Source organism: Lepidochelys olivacea (genome assembly GCF_965140295.1).
Source record: "Lepidochelys olivacea isolate rLepOli2 genome assembly, chromosome: 5".
NCBI classification, from domain to species: domain Eukaryota; kingdom Metazoa; phylum Chordata; order Testudines; family Cheloniidae; genus Lepidochelys; species Lepidochelys olivacea.
Genome location: NC_140415.1, coordinates 13632552 through 13656356, shown reverse-complemented (window position 1 = coordinate 13656356; position 23805 = coordinate 13632552). Strand labels below are relative to the sequence as shown.

The window sequence follows — 23805 nt, the reverse complement described above, 5'->3', positions numbered from 1 at the left end:
TACTTGCCTAGTTTTGTGGTAAAATAAATTCATGATCTGCGGACAACAGGAACAACTACTGCATATAAATCATACACACGAACAAATTGGCAGCTGGGACTATAAACCTGGTCTGTCGGCTCAGAAGCCAAGCAGTGGTACCCTGTAGTTTAAGAGTGAGCTCCTGAGCTTCCACAAGTAGCAGCTCCCTTATCCTTTTTGTGGGTCAGCCACTAGAGAACAATGTCTACATACATTATATATATATATATACACACACATGCAGCCAGTGCATCACAGTGGGACAATATAATGAGACCATATGTGTAGAGAGTGGCTCACAACTTCACAACTGAGTGACAGAATTAAGGCCTAAATTCAGTATTCTCTTCCCTAATGTGGTTTTGTTTGTTAAAACTGCACTATAAACTTCATAGAGATTTCTGTTTGATTTGCACACACACTCCCAATGTCCAGGCATAGTAACTATAACAATCTCCAGGGTGATCTGTACAAACTCATAACCACCACTGGCAGCAAGTGACACAATCGTTAAGAAAATGAATGTATGCAGTGGAGTTGTAGCCATGTTGGTCACAGGATATTAGAGAGACAAAGCTGATGAGGTAATATCTTTTATTGGACCAACTTCTGTTGGTGAGGGAGACAAGCGTTTGAGCTTTTTGAAAGCTTGAGCTCTTTTTTCAGGTTTTGAGAGCTCTGTGTAAGCTTGAAAGCTTCTCTCTCTCTCACCAAAAGAAGTTGGTCCAATACAATGTATTACCTCACCCACCTGGTCTCAAGAAAATGAATGAGCATTCTATTATCAGCTCTGCCACAGATTCCTGTATGATCTTGGGCAAGTCACTTAGGCCAAAGTCATGAAACTTGAATGCCTAAGGTTAGGCACTTAAATAAATGCCAGACTTTCCGAGGTGTTGAGCCCCTGCATCTTCCTTTTCTCGTGGGACTCCGGTAAATCAAGGGGAGTTGTATAGGCATAACACCTCTGAAAATCAACCTGCTTATTTAGTGCCACCGATTGAGTCACTAACACCACTTTCTGCAGTGCCTCGCTGTTCCTTGGAGGTCTCTCGTGTTTATATACTGAGTCAGATGTTCCCACATATGCACCCACCCCAGCCCTGCTTAGCTTGGAAAGTCTGATGAGATTGCTATTGAACATGGCACAATTGCAATTTAGTTTGATGCTGCTGTTAGTGCTTGAATAACATCTGTGTTAAAGGTCAGGCGCCAGCTGTGACTCACAGCATTTTGCCTTGTTTTTTATTCACAGGGAAGAGAGTAAAGGGAAAAAAGTCAGTTTAACTTTACCTTTCCTGGGTTTGTCACATCTTATTTTTCCAGCAATATTAACATTGACATATAGTAGGGCAGATTCATGCTGGGTCTGTCTGCCATAGAAAGGCTGCCAGGACGGGTATTGAGGCAACCTGTGCAGGTGCAAATATTGGGAAAATGCATAGTAAAGATATTCAGGTGTCAGGAATTAGGACCTACAGCAGAGCCAGTCTCCGGGCTACCTAATGCACACAGCTGGCTTGTAGTAGGCTGTCTAATTGGCTATGCCACCTGAGTGGACGGCTCAGCAGATTGGCTCTTAAGCCCAGCAGCAGTTGCAGTTTAGCAGCTGCTCAAAGCATTTTCCCATGGCTGTGACAATGCCTGTACCTGATTGTTCTCAGCCTTGGCCCATGCCTTGCCTTGCTCCAGGTAACCGGGTTCTGACCCTCGGTGCTGATTCCTGAGCTCTGACTTTGGCTGTGGCATCTGACTGCTGACTCTGACCCTGGGTGCCAATTCCTGGCTACCAATGCCTGCTCTAACCACTAGACATGCTCCAACCACTAGCTGTGACCACCCACATCTCAGTCGACAAGAGCAGAAGTGCTGTCTGTACCCCTGGACTTGAAGTAGTAATAGCAACCAAATGCATGGCTTAATCATATACAGGGTTTACAGTTTTGTGTGATGGCTTTCAGCACCCACACTGTAAACATTGTTCCAGCACCCTTGAAGATGTGCTGATTTGACACATGAACTCACATGAACTTATGGAGACCTCTGCAGAACCCCAAGCTGCCCAGCATGGTTGAAATTCTAGGGGAGGGTAGTGTTAAAAATGCTGCCTGCATTCCCCAAGGGTGAATTCCCCTGCATATGGCACTGACCTGGCTGGCATGGGAAGGTGTAATTTGCACCTCCCTCTGCCAGCAGAAGTGAATCCTGACTAGTTTCTTTTTACATTTTAATAAAGAAAAATCAGAAAGGTTCAGGGTCAGGTTTTCCTTTGTGAACAAGGCTTGTTATTGTGAACTTTAATTGGCTGTCAGGTCACCACCAGTGCACTGCCTAAAAATAGGCATCTCCTTGCTTTATTTATTAATTAGGGTAAGTATTTAAAGGTTAATGTCCAGGGCTGCAAGCACTGTTCTACCAGACATTGGCTGTGCTATAGAAATGTACAGCTTCTGTTGTACTATAAGGGCAGAGGTCCACATTTTCAAAAGTGGCCTTTAATTTTGGGAAGCTGCAGAGTGCTCAGCACTTTTGAAACTTGGGGGAATTGTCTGTGGTCAGTTAAGTACTTAAGCCTTTAAATATGCATAATGAAAGCACAAAGGTGTACATACAATATGTCTCTGTATTTATAATCATGCATATTGTACAGTAGAGGTAAAATGATTGGGATCTGATTTTTATAAAACATTGCGTCCTTCAGCGGCACCTTCTAGGGACAAACTGAACACAGTCCTATAGTGTGCTGCAGACCAGTGAGCTCTAAACTGTGCCTCCCGAATAGCGTTGACAGCGTTAATCATCCTGCCCTATAGTAATATTTCCTGGCAGTTGTTGAGCATAAAATAAGAACATAAAGAACATAAGAACGGCCATACTGGGTTAGGCCAATGGTCTGTCTGGCCCAGTATCCTTTCTTCCAACAGTCGCCAGTGCCAGATACTTCAGAGGGAATGAACAGAAGAAGGCAATTATTATATGATCAATAACGTCCAGTTGTCCAGTCGTCCAGTCCCAGCTTCTGGCAGTCAGAGGTTTAGGGACACCCAGAGCATGGGATTGAATCCCTAACCATCTTGGCTAATAGCCATTGATGGACCTATCCTCCATGAACTTATCTAATTCTTTTTTGAACCCAGTTATAATTTTGGCCTTCACAACATCCCCTGGCAACCAGTTCTACAGGTTGACTGTGCTTTGTGTGAAGAAGTACTTCCTTACATTTATTTTAAGCCTGCTGCCTACTAATTTCATTGGGTGACCCCTGATTATTGTGAAGGGGTAAATAACACTTCCCTGTTCACATTTTCCACACTGGTCATGATTTTATAGATGTCTATCATGTCCCCACTTAGTTGTCTCTTTTCTAAAATGAGAGCCCATTATAGTAAAGTGTCTCTGGAATAGTTGTCTTTTTTTGAAGGAGCAATAACACCTCTTCAAAATATTTCTTTGATTTTAATGGTACAGCAGCTCCACGGTACTTAAGCTTATGTCACATCTTCTGTTTCAAGGGCAAATTTCTAAGACCTCTGTAATCAACATGCTTAGTCAGATTCCTTTGAAATTTGGTGTGCTGCAGGAGGGTGCAAGGTAGGGTTAATAAGCCAAATTTTGGGTCATTTGAATGAGGGGTTGCAGAGATATAAACCCAGAAAATAGCAGCCATTTTTCAAAATATTTCTAGGTGGGTTTTTTTGTTCAGAGATAGAGGTCAAATTATTGCTGTGATGCAGGTCAAAATGATCTCAATCTGTCGAGTTTTACTGAAGGTAGTGCGTGGCATCCACTAAATCTACAGGGGACCCAAACTGAGAGTGGTATTTAAGAAAATGACAGGTTTCAGAGGAGCAGCCGTGTTAGTCTGAATTCGCAAAAAGAACAGGAGGACTTGTGGCACCTTAGAGACTAACCAGTTTATTTGAGCGTAAGCTCAATCCGAGGAAGCGAGCCGTAGCTCACGAAAGCTCACGCTCAAATAAACTGGTTAGTCTCTAAGGTGCCACTAGTACTTTTAGTAGTACACTAGTAGTACACTATCACTAGTACAGCTGCTAGAGGTTTCCGCTCCCACTATTTTATATGCTTTAAAGCGCAACCCTTTAAAGTGCTCTAAAATCTGATCTGTTCATTTGGATTGCTTTGAAATTTGTGCCTCATGGGGGCTTGGGGTAGCATTATTGATCAAAATTTGGGGTCATTTAACCGAGGGGTTAGAGGTTCATTCCCCATCCCTCCAAAGCAAGTTTTTTCTCCTGCCTTGTACTGTTAAACTGAGAGGTACTAGTGACTGGATGGCTCAGAGACCTTGTTGAGACTGATAGCTGTAAACTCATCCTTCAGTTGACATAACAAGGCTAAGTTAATCACAAAGGGGGTTTGGACTATGACTGGAGGTTGCTACAATCTGTAAGTCGCGGGTGACAAATTTATTTTCTGGGGAATGTAATAAAAGTCTTTCTTTGGGAAAAATTAGACCTGTGAATGCTTCCTGGGAGGGGAGAGGTGTTGGGGGTGGAGGAATGAAAGAGATGTCAGGGCTCAAGCAAGTAGGCGCAGGGGCTCAAACAATTATTTTAGTTTCATAACTGATGTGGTAAGCCGAGAGGTGCTGGGGCTATTAATTGCCAAGCCAAGAGGTGCCAGGACTCAGTCCTAGCAACCCCCTGCAAAAATTAAGCACTGATCTTGGCACTATAAGATTCAGGAGGTTCCAGATCCTGGCGTACACTCACACACTTAGTCAACTCCCCAGATAGAATACCACACATGTAAACTTAAAAACCACTTCTCAGCCTTTTACAACTCCCTTACACATACTCACAGGATACCATCTTAATCTACACTTCACTTAACCATCATTAAAGCATTGGAATCCTCTCATATTCCACCTCACTGCTGACAATATTCTTTGTAATAAAAGCCTTGTCCCCTGCTACTGACAACCTACATAATTTTTCATAGAAATGATGGATACTGCATCCTGAAGGTACACATGCACCTCTTCCCTTTGCTCTCGCATACTAGAGGGTGGAAAACATAGATCTTCTCATATCACAATAACAGCTTGATCACACACTTCAAAGAAATCCACAGATCTCACAAATGCACCTCTGCCAAGCAGAGCTAACTACTGCCTCTACCATCAGTACAGCTACACCTGACACCGACCACACTCGCTTTACCTGGCGTGCATTCAGATAATAAATGCTTAGACTGCTTTCATATCCCAGCTCACTATTGACACTACTCTTTGTAATAAAACACCTGTGCCCTGCTACTTATATGACATACACAATTCTGTCCTGAAATGATGCATACTGGATCCTGATGGTACACCTGCAGCTCTTCCCTTGCTTACACACATTGGAAGGTGCAAAACACACATCTTCTTATATTGTAATCACGGTTCTGTCACACACCTCCAAGTAACCCACGTGTCCTCAGATCACAAATGCACCTTTACCAAGCAGGCTCCACTACTGCCTCCTCCACTTAATGCAGGTGATAACATTTCATACTTCCTGTTTCTAGAGTGTATGCAGATAATTGCCAATTTCTCCTGCTCCAGGAGAAAACAGAAAAGAGCACAGTCCTTTTTTTTTCCTTCCCCATTTTTGTCCTTTAATAGTGTTAGATGGAGTCCTGGAGATGAGAGTGAATGAGTTATAAAAGAGCTTGTACATTTCAGTAACTGTGGAGTTGGCAGAGTAAAGGTATATGTGTTCATGAGGCGTACTGGGGCCTGCTGAAAGAGGGCAGAGTTAAGGTTGCAAGAGGAACCTTCACTGTGCATTTCCTAGTTTTCAGAAGTTTGTGTTGTCCAAAGTTCTGCAAGTGGAAGACATGCCACCAAGCAACCGTAACTCTGCATAAATGTAGTTTTTGCCACTGAATATTTCTTGCAAATCAGAAGTAGGTCCTCCCATGCTAGCTGCAGAAGCAAATAACAATCTCCTCTCCCGTACCACTAACAAAGATAAGGTATATTGTAATATCATCCTCTGTGCAGATTTTAGAAACTTTTCTATAGAAACAGCGAAAACTAAATAGCACGTAACATGCATAGCTCTGGTAGCAAATACTAAACTTCACAGAGGCATAGATCTTTCTCCTCAGTGTCTTAAATGAAGAAATCTCTTGAAGAAACTTTAACCCCAACCCTGTTGTGATGCTCTGTACCTTGGGAGAACACCCTGCACCCCCATATTCATCTTTATAATATGATTGTGTGGTGTCCAATAAAAAGTTTGTCATATCGGGTGTCTTTGGAAGGCTCATGATGCACTGAGCATTGTCGTTATCGTAGAATCATAGAATATCAGGGTTGGAAGGGACCTCAGGAGGTCATCTAGTCCAACCCCCTGCTCAAAGCAGGACCAATCCAATAGCATAATCAATGTTATAGTAATGTTATAGTTTGTAATTCCATGTATATAGTTATGACACTGCAAATGTGTTCTCATGGCTTAAAACAAGCCCAGGCAAAACTCTCCAGGAGCAGAAGGCAGTTCACACCTCATCAGGGCATGTATGGGGCAAACCCAGCCCAGCCTCACAGGAACAAAGGACACTGGCCTAGGCAGCAACAAAGGATCTATTGGACTCTTGAGGGAGTCACCCCCCTACCCTTGTTCAGTTTGGGACTCGGATGAGGTAATGCTCACCTGACTCTGAAGTGGGGGCAAAGCCAAGAAGGAAGAAAGAACATGATAAAAGGGAGAGACGTTTGCCATGCTCTCTCTCTTCCACCTCCATTTACAGACACCACCACCAAACGACTGAAGAGCTGATCAAAGGATACAGCTGGGCTGAAGTGCAGCCAGCCAGCCTGTGGTGAGAAGCATCTAAGTTTGTAAGGGCACTGAAAGTGTTAAGATCAGCTTAGAATGCGTTTTGCTTTTATTTCATTTGACCAAATCTGACTTGTTGTGCTTTGACTTATAATCACTTAAAATCTATTTTTGTAGTTAATAAATTTGTTTGTTTATTCTACCTGAAGCAGTGCGTTTGGTTTGAAGCATGTCAGAGACTCCCCATGGGATAACAAGCCTGATACATATAAATTTCTTTGTTAAATTGACGAACTCATATAAGCTTGCAGCGTCCAGCGGGCATAACTGGACACTGCAAGATGGAGGTTCCTGGAGTTGAGTCTGGGACTGGAGATATTGGCTAGTGTCATTCGGTTGCACAATCCAAGCAGTGGCTGGCCAAAAGAGCTCAGTCATGTAGCTTGGAGCAGCTTTGCCTGAGGCTGTGTGGGAACAACCTGGTAGTGGGGGTTCTCACGGTAGAGCAGGGTAAGACTGGCTCCCAGAGCCAAGGATTGGCATGACCTAGCAGATCACTGGTCCAGATAACACCAGGGGAACATCACAGTGGCGTAGATTTTCTCCATCTATAAAATGAGGATAATAAAACTGATCTCACAGGAATGTTGTGCAGTTTAATTCATGAATGTACCTAGACACTGTGACTGGAGCTCTATAGATTCCTAAAAGATTTGTAAATTACATGTGAGATTCTTGGATGAAGCGCTGTTATTGCTGCTTTAAACACCCTTGACATAAGATTGACAAAATCAGAGTCTTATACAGATGCTATCACATGATTTTAAACCCAAACTGTAGTTCTTCAAATATTTATTTATTTATTTATTTATTTATAAAGAAAACCTAATGGTCCCAGTTCATTTCTAGTGTAGCTCCACTGGTTTATAGCTGTGTTATGCCAGTGATGAAGCTGGCTCAATAGAAATAATGCTTTTCATGCGTTTTTTAATGTCAATGAAAACACTTTTTAAACATAAGCAGCACCCTACCTGGCTGGGGTGTGGAACCAGACAGAACAGCATTGTATCACAAGTGGAGTTCTTGGATTCTGAGTTGTCCACAACTGTTATTTCTCCAAAGGTGCTGGGTGAGATTTTCTAAGGTCTTCAGCACTCGCCTAACTTTGCTCTGATTGGAATCAGTAGTACACTACCCATTGACTCCAGTGGGAACAAAGTTAAGCCAATGTGGAGCGCTTTTCTGAAAATCCATCTTTGTTTTGCTGCCCAAGTAGGAGGTGCTTGGGAAGGGGTAGTGAGCCTAGGAGATGGTCTTTTCCTATGTGGTCCACAGAATAACAGAACCATGGGTGAACCACTGTGCTGCAACAGTAGAACTGGGAAGCGAAACTGCCTACATCCTAAAGTAGAAATGATAGTTCAGTGCCCAGACGGAGGGAAATGTGCAAGAGCATACAGGCTGAATAGCAAAATAGCTTCTTACAGCTCTCTCCATTTTAAAAATCTAGATGTTCTTAGCTGTATAGGTAAGGATTTTTCAAACAAATCTTTGATTTTTATTTTGATAGAATCCTTTTGCCTCTCTGTAGTGACAGTAAAAGCCTGAATTTCCCCTAGTTAAAAAAACTCCAGCCATTCAACAAAAAAAACCCCTCTGTATATTATTGATATTAAAGTTCTGCTTTAGTGAACTTTTACAAAGCAGCTAATGTAAAGCATAGATGAAGAAGAAGGTAGGGGGAAAGGGCAGAATCTCTGTACAAAATGACATTAGTGATTCCTCTTAGTTTTCACTTTTATCATCTTCCCTCATTCTAGCAGAGGTCGATAGGTCCTTGCCAGCTTCATATTTTTTTAAAGCACTCATTAAGTCTGAAAGGGCTCTCAGTTGGCTGACGCTTGCACTTAAATACCAGAAGTGATAGCTGGTACATCTTGACTTCTCTCTTTGCTGGATCATTCAAGCTCCTTTGCTGACAAAGTCATACCTGAGACAACATGAAGAGAGTTCCCTTTCTTAAGTGGTTTAGTTAAACAATCTGCCCAGCACCAAGACCTGAATTAAGGGAGTGGACAAGACCTGCATCAGATAAATTGCAATGTGGTGGAGAAAGAGACTTCAATCTTCTGGTGCACGTACTGGTAGGATAACATTTTGTCTTTTGTGTTGAATATTTCTTAAACCATAGCCACCTGCAAACAGTTTGGAGTATTCCTGGAGTATTCCTGTAGATTGTAATGTGGTTTTGTTTCAGAATCTAATGTTCCACAAAAAAATTCCCAGCTGAAGATATCCTTTTATCTCTGTCAGAAGAAAGTATTTACTATATGTGAACAAAGCTCTTATCTAGAGGTTGGAAGCATGCAAAAAAAAAAAAAAGCCTTAAATTGCTTCCATTCACCTTTAGTCTAATATCAACATTTGCAATCGGATAAACACAACCAAAAGTAAATCCAAATCTGTGGGATGATCTTGTTTGTCTTTTGAATCCCAACAAATTACTCCCTGGGGAAAGAAATAACAGATGAGATAAAAATGCTGTTACTCTTTAACCCAGATAGGGCATAGCTTTTGGAATAGGCATACATCAGTATAAAATATTTCACTGTAGCAGAGCCCAGTTGGCATTCCCCTATTACTGCTGATCTTTAAAGGAAGCGTATTAATAAGGTTAATGCAGGTTAATAATAATAGTAATAATAAATAATAGGTTTATATAATAATTCAGGATTAAAAAGACGGACTATGTCTTGGTAGTATCTTATATTTTTTAATGATCATAAATTCATATGGCTGTTCAGCTACTAGGCTGCTAAGTATAGGCTAGGCTACTAGAGTATAAAATAAGCAGGTTTAAAGTTTGCTTTCTCAAATGAAATGGTGAAGAACATTGCTGGGAGTGAGCTGTTTTGAAAATCTGACCCCAGTTGTGATTACTGATCCTCGCTGAAAGGTCTGGCTGGAGTCAATAAATAAAGGTTGAAGGTGCCTTGTTCTTTTTGTTTCTTTTTATTTGTAAGTGAAAAGGTGCATTAAGCATTTAAAAACAGAGACTACTGAACCAGTGCAGTTATTTTATTTTAATGGCTCCATTCTGTAGCGTCTCATGGTATGATGTGTTATCTACTTCTTTCCCAACTAAGTATTGATTTTTGGACAATATTTATTATAATTTTTATCTATACTCATTGCAGGAGCCTTGCTCCCTTCCCTATCCCATGCTGTTCTCTAAAAAAGCACCCTATTCCTAATATTATTAACAGTCAAACAAGAGCTTGACCAAACAAATATGTCGTAGAGATTGTCCACAGTGGAGATTTTAGCATTGATGTGTCTGGTTTGAAACTGTGGTGAGTTTGCACAGGTGCAAATTCCATTTTACACCAGTGCAGTGAGTGTGCGCAAGGGGTTGGTACCAGTTCAGCCACATCAGTGTAGCTACACCAGTGCAAAAATCTCTCATGTAAACCTGTGCTCTTGATGTGTTCTGAATCCCACCAAGATGGTCAGAGCAGGCTCAAGAGGTGTGTTCTCCCCTCTGAGGATGGCTTGCTGCCAGATATGGTGGGTCTAAGTTCTGGAATCAAACCATGACGGAGACCCAGCCAAGCACAATGCCTGCCATAAGAGAGAGGTGGTAACTCGGTCTGAGTTCAATTAGTGATTAATAGATAGTAACCAAAGCCTTGATCCACCCTTGGAAATGACTATAGCTGGAATCCAGCAAAGTGCTTAAGTGTGTGCTTAACTTTAAGCACACAAGTAGTCCCATTAACTTTAATGGCACTTTGTGTGCTTAATTTTAAGCACATGCTTAAGTGCTTTGCTCGACTAGGTCCTTAGTAACCAGATCAGAGCATAGAGCCGCCAGAACCCATTAGGAACACATAACACTTCACTCAAGAGATGGAGTGCTCTGCTCCTGGGTTATCTTTTGAGGGTAGCCCTGATTGGAGTACGTCACAGCAATCCTAGCACTGAGGTACAGTGGTGTGGATCTCTGTGGATAGCTCAGAATCAAGGAGGAACAGTTCCAGCCTCCTAGATATCAACAGATGAAACAAAGTAGAGTTATATCACACATCACCTAGACATCCAGGACCTGGGTGGATCTAAAGTTACTCAGAGATTATGAGCCATATTGGCTAGGGACAGCTATATCTAAGGTAGATAGTCCCAAACACAGTCCCAAAGTCTCTCAGGGAAGGGGAGGTAGTGTATGTCAACTCTACCTCCAGTGACTTCATCAGGATGGCCTAGGAGCTATGGTCAATCCATGTCTGCCAGAAGGAAACCATCAGCAAAAGGAGGAGCAGGGAGATCCCAGCAAAACATTTCTGGAAAAGCTTCCTGTTTTGAAATATTTACACAAAGGTAAATAGTTAACATTTTAGACATGTTATAAAATCCCTTAAGTGGCTCTATATTAAACAGTTATTTTCACTTTCATCGGGGGCTTTGCAAAGTATTAAGTGTCACAAAACCATGTGAGGTAGGTAAGTATTATTATCCCAATTTCATGTATAGAAACAAAGACTCTGATCCAGCAAAACACTTTAGCATATGCTTAACTTTAAGTGCGTTGGCTTCTATGAGAGTACTCACATGCTTAAAGTTAAGCATGTGGTTAAGTGCTTTGCTGGATCAGATTTAAGACCCCAGAGGTTAAGGTTTTGTTTTTGTTTTTTAAATCAAACTTGAGAGCCTAAAGGTAGGCACCTAAGTATAATTGTCCTGATTGCTGGAGATGCTGAATGCCTGCAGTGCCCATTGAATTCAATGGAGACTGCAGATTCTCAGCCCCTGTGAAACTAAGGTGACTTACTTCACTCAAGTGACTTGACCAATGTCACAGAAGTAGTCGGTCGCAGAGCTGGAAATAGAATCGGGGAATGTTGACTCCTTGTTCTCTACCCCAAGGCTTGATCCTTCAAGGGGCTGAGCACTCTGGCCTGATCCAGCAAAGCGCTTCAACATGTGTGAGGTTCTGTTGAAGTCAACGGGTGAAATTCTGGCCCCATGGAATTAAATGGGAGTTATGCCCTTGATTTCAGTGAGGCCAGAATGTCACCCTGTGGGTCTAATTATATTCTGAGACTGGATCACATGGTGAAGTGCTTAGCTAGATCCAGTCAGAGTGCTGAGCAACTTCCAGAATTGAGCCCTTACCCACTAGAGTACACTATGATATAGATGGCTTTAGTCTGCCTCCTAAGTGCAATCATTATATGTGACAGAGTAGAGAATGCAGCATAGCCTATGACTTAGTAAGTATCTTCCTGTCTGCCTGCTGGAAAGGATGATATTAGCGCTTTCATTTTATCTTGCCCTCGTAAAGACGCCCTCTACATTTTCCATAGCAAATTACTTGAGCTGTTTGATATTGCTCCTCTGCCATGTTATTTCATGTTACTCCTTTCTATTCTGGGTTCAGCTCCAAGCCTTTGCAAAGAAAGGGCTGGTAGGATTGAGTTACTTCTTAATTTATTTTTCCTTTAAAGTATTTGTGTGAGTGCTTAGATGCTCTTGTGCCTGTGACATTAGAAGACCCACTTGCCATTGTCACAGTGTCCTTTTCTCCTGGCTAATGGCAAATACAAGTAACTATATCACTCTGCTCTTATTTCTGGAGTTCAGCTACTTAGTAACATAATGTTTATTCATAATCTTGTGAAATCCTCAGTTAGGTGATATCGTGGATTAAGCTTTAAACAGCATTTCCAGGCACCCAACTGTCTGGTTCTAAGAGTGTGAAGAATCACCAGCTGTTTGCTTCTTGACGGCTGTTCGCTGAGCCCTGTAATATGGAACAGTTTGGGGACTGCACTCAAAATATTTCTGAAGGCAAAGTAAACTAGTACCAGAACAAAAGTTCAATGGGAAATTCAGTAGTCTGCATTCTAGGGCAGGCTTTTAGTGAGGTGCCTTGAGATCTAGATCTTGGGGGCTGAAAATGTACTTTTTATTACATAGAAACTGGCTCATTTGCATTCAGCTACCTGACTAGTGTAACAAATCTGTAATTATGCACAGAGCAGTGTTGCCAGCTAAACAGCACGTAGGCTGCATGAGGAATAGGACTTGGGGACCCTCTGGTTCACAATAAAGGTCTCTGCTACTGGAGATAGAGAAGTCAGTAAAAGGAGGTTTTATATTTTCTGGATGCCACCCATTAGACTAGAGGGCAAAACAACAACTAGAGAGTTCTGATTCTATCAAGCAGAAGGCAGCGGTACACATATACCTGTGAGTTGTATTCACTCTGAAGCAGCAGTAGAAGCAGCTGCCTTCCTTCTTTATGACCTTTTGGACCCTTGAAATAAGTAATGGCAATGGATGTCCTTCTCTCTAGCTAATGTGGTTCAGGAAGTGGTGTGCTTGGTCTGTGATTTGCAGGAGGAAAAGGAGATGGGAATTGGATCTTACTGCCCTTCAGCAATCCGAGCTGCCCAAATGGGAGCAGAGCAGTGTTAATGGTGGTTCTTCTGGCTAGGGGAGAAATCAGATGCAGCAGCAATTAGCAGCAGGGTAGGATGAATGCGGGAATTAATATGGTTTAGTAATAAAGGCTGGAATGGACCAGGCAACTAACTTGTTCATGGCGTGTGAGGAGACTCAGGTTTTTGCTCGCTGTATGGGGCTTGGAGCATGTTAGTGGCAGCACATTTAGTGCCATGTTCATTGACATGCTGCTGAGGCATATCAGCACAGTATTCAACTGGGGAGTAATTTCATGTGACAGAGTTCCCTGTGTTCTGGGAAGCAATTTGCATGCTTACACTGACTTACATCCATATTCAGATAAGGTATGCCAGGTGGCAGCTACTGCAGGAAATAACTAGATCAAATATGAGAACCTTAAAGTAAATCCATTGCACAGACAGATAAGAGGTATTAATATTTCTTGGGTTTGAATCCATGTAATCCTGAGAGCTTCTTCATTTTACGTAGGCCTAATGGAAATTTTCCTATTTATTTTCCCTGATCCAGACAAGTACAGCTGCAATTATTTTGCTTTTATCCTTTCCAAGATAACTTTTTTTGCCTTCCTGTTTGTTTGGCCGCTTTTAACAATGTCTTGAATTCCCTCTCCATGTGACAGAAGTTTTCTAAAAAACCCAGTTCTGTTAATATGATTGTCACTTGCCTTGATTTTCCTCTGACCTAGAGGTTAAGATAATATGAGTGAAAAAGCCTGCAAGTTCCCTGAATTTCACTCCCAGTCCACTTTGGTTTGCTGGTCTGTGCTGCAAAGCCATATTAAATCTCCTCCGAACAAAGGATCTCAGGAGAATATTACTACAAAGAGAGAGAGAATGCTGGCTCAGAAAATCTGCATGAGTGAAGGCCGCCAGGAGTGAGAAATAAAACTGCCTTCTGGATGGCAGGCTCTTTAGCAGAGAAAACTGCCAGGGCAAAGGTCAGCCAGCTCACCAGAGGCAGACTATCTAGCTTTTGCACAGAGAAAGTATGCATTTCCCAGAAAGTTAGACCAGTCCTGGCAAAGGAGTGCTCCCGAAGCAGCATTATTAGTCACTGAAGAGAGGGCACACCTTGCATTTCTCTAGAGCAACCTTCCTTTGATTCTCAGTGACAGTGATGGGGTTGTTAAGGACTGCTGTATCTGCATATATGTAAATAGTTCATAGATAAGGTGCCAGCGGATGGCATTCAAGGATAGGTAGAATAGTTCCTGAATTTTGGAGGACCAATAAAACTTCTTGTGCACTGCAAACGGTTTTCTCTGGCTGCTTTGTACATCAGCTCTAACGGGTCACATTCAGCCATCATCTGGAAGAAGGGTCACTGCTGGGATTGGTTGGGACCAAAAAAAGGGTAAACAATGGAGAGATATTAGCAGGCCCATCCAAAAGTATATATTTTGTCTTGAAAAATATGGCTTTGTTGGGCAAATCATCTGCTTTATTGTTGATCAATGGCAAATCTAATGCACTAACAACTGAAGCTGTAGGAAAGCATGTTCCATTTTCAAAGTACTGTGCAAACAGACAATTGCTTAACAAAGGAGATAGCATGGCCCATTGGAATAGGAGTTGGGACTCCTGACTGCTACTCCTGGCTCTGCCACAGGCTTGGTGTATGCCCGTGGGCAAGTCCCTTAACCTCTCTGTGCCCTTGTCTGTGAAATGTGGATAATAATGCTTTACCATTATAAAGTGTTTGAGATCAATGGATGGAAACACTAGAATGTAACCCCTATCCTGTTACCTGGCACTAGCCAATGTGTAGAAGGCACCCGGGTTGTTAGGATAGGCTGATGTTGAGCTACTTTGCGGAATTATCCGTTTAATCGCAACTGTATCTGATATAATCAATTAGTGCTGTGGCTGTATGGTGTCTCCAGGATGTACAAAGTGGGGTCATCCTGCCTATGAGAACTATCTCAATACACACCGTGCTCTAAGGAAACAAGGAACCAGTCAGGACGTGAAAGTAAGAACTCTTAGTGCCTGGGTACTACAGGGAAGGAGCGTGTTGTGGAAAAGGTAATAAACTTCAAACGAAAAATCAAACTATTTACCCATTAGCACCTTCCGCATCCCTGGTCAGCCATTCTGTCAGATCCCTGAATCCTTAGAAAGAGACCCTAGTTCTTGCATGGATAATTCTGAGACTTCTACTGTCCTTAAGGCCCAGTGTAGACAGGTGTGTGTCTGGAAGGGGCAGTCAGGAGTTGGGGAGAGGTCTCCAGTTAAGCAGGAGTTCATAGCTGTGTAACAGGGCAGTAGAATCTAGGTGTCTGCATGGGGTTAAAGGACTATTCTGCTGAGTTATCTTTGGGTCAGGTGTCCAGCACCTCATAGCGAAGCAAAGGTGTGTTTACATAGTGACTAAGGTAAGGTGAGGTGTGTCCAGTTGGCTTCAGTCTATGGGCCTGCTTCTCATGTAAGCTATCCAGGTGGGTCTCAAGAGTAAGCCCATTGAAGTCAGTGGAGTTATGCTGGTGTAAGGATCTCAGAATCAGGCCCCAGGAATATAAGAGGGGTTGGAGTGTCACTGAGGCAGAGGCAATTTGATACAATGACTGGGAATGTGGGGTGGGGAAACACTGGGAATAACCAAGGCTGACTCTTATATGGTAGTGATGTGTAATGCTAAACCTCAGGAAGAGGGTATGCTTGAACCTTCTCTTGAGCATATATGCTTTGTGAGGAGCAGGGTGGTGATGCTACCTGCTTAGAAAGTACTGGGTAGTATAATTTACAAGTTCAGATGGCTGAATGCAGTGTCCTCCACAATTAGGTTGAAAAAAGACAGCACATTTTCAATGGTGCAATTTGGTTGTATGGGAGCTAGCAGATAGAACCATAGGACTCAGAGTCAGGAGACCTGGGTTTTATTCCCATCTCTGCCACTGACGTGCTGTATGACCATTGGTGAGCCACTCACACATCTTTGAGCCACTGGTTCTCTTGCCTCTTCTACCTTGTCGGTCTTGTTTATTTAGATTGTAAATTTTTCTTTCTGTGTGTTTGCACAGGACTTGGCACAATGGGGCCCCAGTTTCAGCTGGGCACTCTAGGGGCTACAGTAATAAATACAAATAATAAATAAGAATAATAAGCTTTTTCATTATCTAGGTATAAATATGCGGAGGTCTGTCTGATGCCAATTACATGGCATCCTTGAAGATAAAATGTCACTGTCAGTAGAGGCAAGTCTTTGGATGCTCCATAGTGATAAAGCCAGATTCATTGATTCAGCCATTTTTGCTAAGAAATGTCAGAGAACCTCCAGCCCGCAGCGTGCCTTGTCAGAAGTGCTCAGCACTGTTTCCTATAACTGTTCCTGACCCCGTACTCAAGGGCTTGGCAGATGGGGGAAGGAGGGACTGCAATCAGAGGCAGAAGGTGGTGATGCTCAATAGTGTTTTGCAATGTGATGGCATCCAGAAAAGGAAATTGATTAATACTGCAAAGCTAACTTTGCAGCCTTTGAAGAGTGGAATGTTTTATCTCTTCTGTTAGGATTGACTGATAGATGAGAAAAGGAGTGGCGGTTACCCCAGGTTTTCACTGCCTTGTGGAGCAGTGAAGACGTTGCTTATTCTGCCTTATTTCAGTGCTGTGCTGGAAAGAGCAACCGGTGTAGTGAGCAAAATACACACGAATTTCAAGGGGAAACACACAGCTTTCCCCTGTTGTGTTAAACTCCCCAGTTTCACATTGTTTTTAAAGAGGAAAACCAGCCAGCTAAACAGGCATGTGCACTGTGAAAATCCCCAGATTGCCATCCTAGTCAAGTCATTGCCTATAGCCCTGAGCCACTGACTGTTACGGACCTGATTCTGACCTCACATATCGTGGCGTAACTCCATTGACTTCAGTGGCGTTACTCCTAATTTACACCAAGGTGAGAGGAAGGTCAGGGGCTGTGGGTGTGTCTGCACTTCGAGCTGGGGGTGTGATTTCCAGCTTGAGCAGATATATTTGCGCTAGCTCTCAATGAACTAGTGTGTTAAAAATAGAGTCTAGCTACAGCAGCATGAGCTAGCGGCCCCAAGTACCCACCCATCTGAGATTCTAGCCACATACTTGGGGTAGCTAGCTCGTCCTGTGCACGCACTGCTGTGGCTCAATAAGAGCTAGCATGAGTAAGTCACCTCCAGTTGGGAATCACCCCAGCTGTAAGTGTAGACATATCCTGTATATTTAATTAGCATGCTAACAGTGATGGGCCTGATTCTGCAAACATTCCTGGGTGCTGTGTTACCGTTGTAAGTGGTCCCATTGGCTTCAATCATAGTAGTAAGCACTACACCTAGTAGTAAATATTGGAAGGAATGGTCCCTTAAGTACCATGTGCTTTGTGTTACATGTATCCAGTTTTTGTAGTTTTGTAGTCTGTGTGACTAAGTTATCTAAATCCAAAGTCTCAACTAAAAAAAAGTTATTTTTACAAGCAAAACTTTGGAAATGGCTGTTAAGTTTGCAGTATAATAGTTATAGTCAGACTAAGCAATACTGAGAGATTTGGGGGTAATTTTGAATTTGTGAGGCAATTAACAGCTCGATCCATTGAAGTAAATAATGGTTTAACATGCAAAATCAGATCATATGTTGTTGTGGAATTTTAAAAGGCTGAATTACTATTCTGTGTTCATTTAAACCTTGATGCTGTTTTGGATACAGGTAACTTCTCTTCCTTGGAAATTTGTATTTAGTAGGTCTTAGTGCTAATAACCAAAATAGTCAAACTTGGTTTCAGTTAGAGGGGTTGATTTCTGATTTAACAAAAGGGTGTGATGTGCTCTACAGTAATTTAAATTTCTTCTGAATTTAAAAGGCTACTTTTTCCTAATTTTCTGCTTTTTTGTCTTGTGGTTGTGGTACATTCTCATGTGAGTTTGGAGAATTTTAGAGACCCACTGTCGGGTTAACAATATTAAAACAAACAAAACACTCCTACTCCATGACCAATATTAATACCTACTTTACAGATAAAACTACAGATTATTAAAATTGACAATTTTTAAAATGTAACTTTCGCTGATCCTGCTATTCAATTTTTTTTTTTTTTTTTTTTTTTGCATTTCTTTCAGATTGGAAAATGTACAGGATTTGGAAAATGTTAGTTTCACCTTTGGTTCTAGTCAATTTCACTCCGTTTTCTCAGTGCAGCAATGTCTGGGCTGCAAAGACAGCAGAAAAACGCTTGTTCAATGAAACAACGTGTTTCCAATTGGATTTTTTAAATGGAAATTTATAAATTGATTTTATCCTTTGTAAAAACCTATTTTTACAAAATCTAAATCTAATCTTTTGGACAGATAGTGCCTATTTAAGATCCATCATTGAAGTTTCACTGTCCAGGTAAGACTTCCAAAGCAGCCCATACACGTCTCCTGCCCATAAGGCCTCTCTCTAAGATGAGACCCTGTCTTGTTAAAGTGTGCCACACACTATAGTAATTTTGGGACACAGACAAGTGTTCCCCTCGCCTCAAGCAAGATGCCCTAAGGCTGCTTTCCCTTGGCTTCTAGAAATGAGAATGCATTAACCCACAAGGCAATCTTAATCCCAGGAAGTAAATATATAATCTTTGTGCAGGGGAAACAAATACAGAAGGCAGAAGTAGGGGACTGGAAGTCAGGACACTTTTTCTCTTGACTCTACACTGATTTGCTAATTAATCTAGGGCAGGCACTTACATTGCTCTATGCCTCAGTTTCCCCATCTTTTCCTAACCTTTTCCTTCTTGGTAGGGCATTGTAAAGGTTATTTAATGATTGTAAACTGCTCTGAGATATTTGGAAGAAAAATATAGAGGTGCAAAATAGCCTTATGAAGGCTTTATGTTTGTCATGGCCATGACTTTTGTGACAGAAAGCTGACACATAGGGTATTTCATTTTTTTAAAGTCATAAGGTCTGATCTTTAACTGGTTTAAATTGGTGTAGCCCATTTAAGAAAATGGAGCTATTCTGATTTGCACCAGCTGATGATTTGACATATAGTCTCTGTCAGTAACCTGCTACTGAGCCAGACTCCTGAATATTTACCTCTCTCTATGTCCTGTGTAGCAGAGTGTTGGGTTTTTCTATTGTAACTCTTAATTTAAATAATCATTTAATGGGCCTAAATGATTTTGTTTGTAAAATTATTTGACTTTCCCCATATCTTCTGAAGGCAAACCACTGTTAAAATGTTCTGTGGTATAATTTTCTCTTTAATAAAAACACCTAAAATTATAAAACTGCAGTTTTTCCTGCACATCCTCTGTACTGTGTTTAGCCCAGTGGAACCTTAAACTTTGAAATATCACACTGGCTCAAGGCACTGCTTGTTAACCATACGAGCATTCCCATATTTCTTGGGTAGTGGCTTTCAGCAATAAAGATAATGAAATCACCTAGATAACTTACTCCTTATCTGGTATATCTACTTTCCTTTGTTGTGCTTTGACATTCATGCTTGACTTCTCCACCTCTCTTTTAATAAATGAAATAGGTTTCACCTTGTTGACAACACCAGCTTTTGGCCCGTTATCGCCTCTACAATGAGTGCTCCAGTAATTAAATTACGGCAGGTTCCTGGCCAGCTAACCTAATGAATACCATTAATGAATATGTTTTAAGGAGGAGAGTCTTTATTGTTAACTCACAGAAGAAGCGCTTTCATGAACTGCAGTGCAAGAATGGTGTTTGGATGCTTTTGAAAGGATTAGTTACGCTTTGTTCAGTGGTACTAGATGATTTCATTTCTGGAGCTCTCTGAAGGCTTTTGTATGCTTTCCATTTTCCTCTGAAGAAGGTACAATTGGAGAGGTAGGCAGATTAACTGTGTTCCCAATCCCTTGAAGGAAAAGATGAAAGATTAACTTCATCATTATTATTTGATGTGCCTATAGGACATGCCACCTGATTATCCCTCCTCCCCCTTCTCAGCACCCTTCACCCTGTCTGCTATTAACAAATTGCTCACTAGTGAGGACAGTGAAAGGTTGACATATCTGGCCTCTTGACCTTCCATTATCCCATATCCTTGTGAAATGACAATGAAAGCACATTTTTGTGTGCCCTACATTAATATTGGTCTGTGTCATATCCACCATCTGCTCTGCTTTTTTCCCTCAACCTCCTCTGTTAGTGTCATTTCAAGATGAAATCACGTACAGAAAACACATGCACATCAGTTGACTGAATCTGACCCTTCATTTCTCCTTTTTTTTTTTTACTGTATCCCCACTCCACTAGGAGGCACTAGCAGACTGTTCATGAGGGGGCTGAGTGCATTGGCTGGGGTGATATTGGCCTGGCTTGTGTGCTACTGACACATACCCGCATGGCCATTTCTGAGTGTACCTAAGAATACACCGTGCACCCTTTTATGTATTGTTCTGACATTGTAACATTTCCCACCAAATGCTGTTAAAACATCTGGACCTGTGTAATTTTAAGAACAGATAAACCAAAAATGAAGTGCATGTGCACAGGAAAGGAGGACTTCCAGCTGAGGCAAACGTTAACATTACAGGGGAGTCTAAGCCACGCAGTTCAGATTTCAGATGCCCCAAAGCTCAGGATGTTCTGATGCAAGGTTTGGGTGCCGCAGGTGCTAATTACCAAAAATATAGTCATTGTATTTGAGGATCTCAAAGCACTGTTCAGAACAGGACAGGTGTAATTACTTCCCTATTACAGATGTGGGAAACTGAAACACAGAGTGATGAACCTGCCTTAGTCATTCAGTGAGTTAGTGGCAGAGCTGGCCTCAACCCTGTCAATCTAGTGCCCTATCTGCTGCACCATAGAGCCCGAGAGAGGGCGGTGCGCCTTCCTCTCCCGTCTCCTCTTCCTACGGGAACTTGCAGTGGAGCCACAATGGTAAATTTTGTGAATTCGCATTTATTCCTATGGCCACAGGTCAGCGTTTCAGAAATTCAGCAGAGTAACTTCATTGTAGGAGCAAGTAGCAAAAGATGCATCTCCAGCTGTAACGCAACGAACAGGCATCTCTGAGTGGGGCATTTGCAGAAGCAGCGCCGTTTCGCCCTGGTGGGTCTCAGGGGCTAGTGGTGCTTTTGAACGCTTCCACACCAATGGCCTTGGGGGGAACCCTGCAGAGAGACTCCAGCTGGTAGGAGTGGAAGCGGCCAAAGCAGGGACCTTCAGACACTGAGAACTTTCTACTGCTCTGAGTGGACTTACTCTGCCCCGGGCTGTTTGCTCCCTCCCTCTCTTCTCTTCAGCTTCGTCCTATGCTTGCCCCTCTTTTCCTCTTTTTCCCCCTGCCCCATCCCTGTCACCCTCTTCCCTTCAGTGCCTCCTCTCCCTTCATTTTCCCTTTCCACTTATCTTAACCCCTGCTAACAAAACCCACCCCAAAACAAAACACGTGGAACTCCTAGGATGTTGGCTGCTGTCACATTGTTCCCTATGCTAGTGTGTTATGCCCCTTTCCCCACCTTGTGTCTACCTTGTCTATTTGGATTGCAAGCTCTTCAAAGCAGGGACTGTTGCTGCTCCGGCTTTGTAGAATCCCTAGCCCAATGGGTTGGTCGTTTGGCACTACTGCAATAAGCCTGATTATTAATAGTAATAGTGTTGTTTCCATAACTGAAGAGGCTGTAGTTGCCCCCAGAGATATTAGGTCATTGTGAAGGGGAGAGGAAACGATCCATGCAAGTGTGAATGGAAGGGGGAGTGAATGCAAACTGTCCTTGAAATGTGGCCCTTGCTATGACCTTTATTCAGCAAGGTCCTTAAACATGTGTGTAACTGTCAGCATGACTAGATCCATTGAAGTCAGTGGGACTACTCATTCGCTTAGAGATATGTGTAAACGTAAGTACTTTATTGAATCAGGGCCTCATATGGAAAAAAATTGAGAACCCTGCCATAGTGTGTGTTAGGTGTGTTCAAAGGGAACTTTGATTTTCTTGATGTGGTTGTCATTTAGTTATCCCTGCTGCTGTCTGTTACTAGTTATTTTGTGGCTTGTATTGTGTACGTTCCTAGACAAATCCATATTTTTGTGCATATCAAAGGATATTTTATTGAAGTGACTCCTAATGTTTAGTAAACACAAAACTGCCTTATGGTGGACGAGAGATGCCAGCTCTTGTCAGGATGTGGCTTGATAGATTGCCCTCTGTTGGTGGAATTAAAAAAAAAGAAAAAGTAGAGTGTATGACAATGGAAGAAATCCTACATTGTAACAAACGCAATACACTTAATGTACAAAAACGGGGACTGGATTAGTAGAAAACATTTGGATGAAATACTGTAGCAACTCCTTGTAAGCCAGATATTTTGGGTGATCATACACAAATGTCAAGTCAACTAAAATCTTAGGGCTGAATCATTCTCACCTTACTCACATTGGTAGTCTCCTTTGAAATCACTGGGATGACATGTGTAAGGTAAGTGGGAAATAGTCCTTAAAACTGAAATTACACACCTTTCTATTGATTGTATTTGAAACTTTACTTATGGCTGGATTGTCAGATGGTATAAATGGATGCCCATTTATACTGGCAATGCCCTTTTCTACTAGCTGAAGATCAATCTCCCTATGCACATGTTTGCAACTCTGTCCATTTGAAATTCCTTGTCTCTGCAGTAGCTGTCCCTCTGTCTTCACAGACAACTGTAGAAGAGAGTGTCAAAATACAGTCAACTCCTAACACTGAGGCCTGGCCTACACTTAAAATGTAGGTCTACATAGCTACGTTGCTGAGGAGTGTGAAAAATCCACACTGTTGAGCGCTGTAACACGGCCGACCTAACCCCCCAGTGAAGATGCAGCTAGGTCAGTGGAAGAATGCTTCTGTCGACCTAGCTACCATTGCTCAGGAAGGCAGTGTTCCTGTAATGAGAGAAAAACCCTTTTTGTCACTGTAGGCTGTGTCTGTGCTATGGGGTATATGTGATGTAGCGATGTCACTGCAGTCCCTGTAGGGTGGATATGGCCTTTCGCTTCCTCACCTACTCTGAAAAGTAAAGATCTCCTAAAAGGGAAGATTTTGATTGCATTATCCCTTGAGTCACATTGTATTTGTTTATTTGGAACAGTCTGCACTGGTTTTTGTTACTTTGGAAATCAGCTATATATGCAAAAGAATGCATTACTTTATGCAAGAATGCAAGCTTAGCTCCTTGTACCCCACTGAGCGTGTGTGGGCACGCATGTACTGATGACTTTCTAAGGACATATGATAAGCCATAATCACTGTTCAATCTATTTTTAATTGTTGCTAATTGCTTGTCTTAGCCTTGTTTAAATCTTGTGAATTAAACAGATAAAACTTAAACGGAAGAGAGCCTGCGTTTCGCCAACATTACAAGTTTGTTCTGATAAGGGAATTCTGTTTAATGCTCTCAGCTTGATGATATTCTTCTTGCCTAGGATTGTGTCTTTTAAAATAGTGTCTGTGGATGGTTATTAGTTAGCAGTTGTGTGCACAATAACTAGTGTACCTCTCAAGCTGTAGCTGTAGACGCTGGAGTCATGCTCCCTCTCAGCCT

The 23805-nt window shown here is 42.1% G+C and overlaps 1 protein-coding gene across 1 annotated transcript in view; it reads left to right on the top strand.

The window, feature by feature from the left end:
• Positions 1-23805, top strand: part of LOXHD1 (lipoxygenase homology PLAT domains 1) — a gene marked incomplete at its 5' end in the record, with an annotated part of 327020 nt that overhangs the window by 21863 nt on the left and 281352 nt on the right. The window lies entirely within an intron of this gene.